Raw genomic sequence first — 3247 nt, forward strand, 5'->3', positions numbered from 1 at the left:
ATTGGAGACTAATTTTTGAAGGAAATTAGAGACGGATTTGGAAGGTTGTGACGGATTTGTGGAGTTCCTCATCTTCCTACATTTTGGTCACTAAACTTGTTGCAAAATCTTATCCAAATTCAGTCCTCAAGACGTTTGAAGAGACTCTTCAATTTCTTTTGATTTGTATTAATTTCTTGTTGTATTTCCTTAACCCTACCTTGGGTTAACTTTTAACTTTCTTTTGTTGAAAACAAACTTACATTCAGGAGTGGTTGTTTGGGAAAACTCTTTGATTAAGTCCCACCACTTCCTAAATAGTTCCAAATAAAGATTCCTAGATACGTTTAGTACTTTTGGAAGGGTCTCCAAAGGCTTTAAGTGTTATTTGGGCTTCCACTAGGAGACGCCTAGTTTACTTGCTTTCATAATACGTTTAGGACTTGTGGGAGTGTCCCAAAAGGCTTCAAGTGCCACTTGGACTTCCACCCTAGGACCATATGACTAGTGTATGCTTTACTTGCTTTCCTTTAACTTGATTTAATTCTAAGCTCGTTTAGAAGGCTTCCTTTGCCTAATAGGGGTTGCGTGCACACACACACAACTATTTGACTTGCTTGTGTGAAAAATTTGTTTTGTAAGGGGTTTAGTAATTTCCACTTGAAAAGGCTTGGTTATTAAGTGGCTCCTTATAGCTCACCTTCCTTGATAGTGCAACTTGTATACTTAGACCTCCAAGTACTTAGTATTGCACCCAAAAAAGAAAAAATCCTTTGTGAAAATCTTTATCACTCAATTTGCAAAATTCTTTTAGATTTGTGAAAACCTTTCCCTTGCAAAAATGAGTGATCATTCTCGTGAAAGTAGTGTGCATGGTCATCATTCTCCTAAGAGTCATAGAAGTACTAAAAATGAGCTTAGAGAACTTAGGGAATATATTAGAAGAAAAGACATAGAAAATGAAAAAAACAATGAAACAATAAGAGAGTTGTTGAGTAAGCTTGTGGTGGGGGGTGAGACTAGCAAACCCCATGCCAATGAGGGTCATGGGCCTTCTAGGCCCAAAAGACATGATGGTGAAGGGCCTTCTAGGCCTCATAGACATAAACATGAGGAAGAACCATCACAGTCCAAAAGCCAACATTCACACACTCACTATTCCACAAGTGAAGGGTTTTATAGTAGTCACCATGATGATGGCTACTATCAAACACCCCCTAGGCAACATAGGCCTAGGCATGAAACAACATCTCTTAGAGAACCTAGGCTTGACCTTCCTCCCTTTCATGGAAAAGACAATGTTAATCATTACTTGGATTGGGAGATGAAGGTTGAACAACTCTTCACTTGCCATAATGTGAGTGAAGAGAAAAGATTTCCTATGGCCACCCTTAGTTTTCAAGGGAGTTCCATGCATTGGTGGACTTACCTAATGAGAGAAAAACAAATTATGAGAGAGCCTTCCATTAAATATTGGAATGAACTTAGGAGTGCCTTAAGGAGAAGGCACATTCCTCCTTATTTTGAGAAGGAGTTAATGGACAAGCTCCAAAGACTCCAACAAAGGAACCTTAGTGTGGAGGAATATAGGCAACAAATGGAGTTGCTTATGCTAAGGGCTGGAATTAGGGAAGAAGAGAGAACCACCATTGCTAGGTTCTAAAGTGGTCTTAACCTAGAAATTAGGGACAAGGTTGAACTATTACCCTATAGAGACCTTAATGAACTAGTTCAACTTTGTGTGAGGGTAGAGCAACAACATAGAAGAAAGCCTAGCTTTAGGAAAGAAATTACCCCCTACCCTAAAAAGGACTTCAAGAAGGAGGGTTACTCCTCTTATTCAAAGGATAAACCACTAGAAAAAGAAAAACAAAATCAAAAACCTTCCGATGAACCTAGAACTAGTTCCATTAAGTGCTTTAAGTGCTTAGGGAGGGGACACATAGCTTCCCAATGCCCAACAAAAAAGAACATGATCATTAGGGGCAATGAGATCCTAAGTGAGGAAAGCACTTCATCTTCTTCATCATCCTCAAGTGAAGAAGATGCTAGTCTTAGTTCTAGTGAGGAAGCACCATGTGAAGGTGACCTATTCATTGCTCAAAGGTTACTTACCAACAAACCCAATGATCAATCACAAAGAGAGAACCTTTTCCATTCTAGATGCAAAATTTTTAAGAAAACTTGTTCTCTCATTGTTGATAGTGGATCTTGTAATAACTTTGTAAGCCAAAGGTTGGTTGATAAGCTTAACCTAACTACTATAGCCCATCCTAAATCTTATAAACTTCAATGGCTTAATGAGGATGGACCTATAGAAGTTAAGGATCAAATAAATGTTCCTTTCTCCATTGGAAAATATAAAGATGAAATTTTATGTGATATAATTCCAATGGATGCAAGCCACATTTTACTTGGAAGGCCTTGGCAACATGATAGGAAGGCCATTCATGATGGTGTTACAAACAAAATTCGCCTAGTCCACCTAGGCAAGAAACACACCTTGACTCCTCTTTCACCTTCACAAGTGTTGGAGGATCAAGTCTTTATGAAATCAAAAAAAAAGAAAAGAGGAGAAAAAGAAGGTTCTAGAGTTGGAGGGTAGTGTCTCCTCCAAGGAAGTTGTTCCTAGAAGTCAATTTTTAATAGAACATTCTATTAAAAAATGTATTCTAGTTGAACAACCTCTTTACCTTCTCAATGCTAAAAAGACACTACTCTTGGAAAAGAGTAAGGAGGGTAGTGTCTCCTCCAAAAATCTTGTGATAAAGGAAAGTCACTTTTCTATTAAAAATGATTACAAAAAAACTTTTCTTCTTCACAAAGATTTTAGCTCTTTTTCTATTGCTGCCACGGACTTAGAGCTTAAGATCCACAACCTAAATAATTTTGAAAAGAAAGGATCTCAAGTTCTTAGTCTTGTGAAGAATAAGTGGACTTCACCTAGTTCTACTTCTTATGCTACTACTTTGGTGGTGCCCAAAGTAGACATCCATTGTCTATTTAGGACTTCTCTTACTTTAGTTGTTCTAATAAAGCACCTAACCTTTGGTTTATATTGTTTATTAGACACATCTCATGGTGTCTTATTTTCTATTTTTAATCTTAAGGGAAGTTCAAACGTCTTTGAACTTAACTTTACTACTTCCCTTCAAGACCAAATTAGATTCTATGACCTTTCTAAACTCTTTACTCCCTCTTCCATAATGTATCTAACATATAATATGATCAAGGGTTGTCTAGGTAGTTTCCTTATAATATTCACTTT

Source organism: Cajanus cajan, chromosome 4 (assembly GCF_000230855.2).
Source record: "Cajanus cajan strain Asha chromosome 4, NIPB_CcT2T_4, whole genome shotgun sequence".
Taxonomy (NCBI): domain Eukaryota; kingdom Viridiplantae; phylum Streptophyta; class Magnoliopsida; order Fabales; family Fabaceae; genus Cajanus; species Cajanus cajan.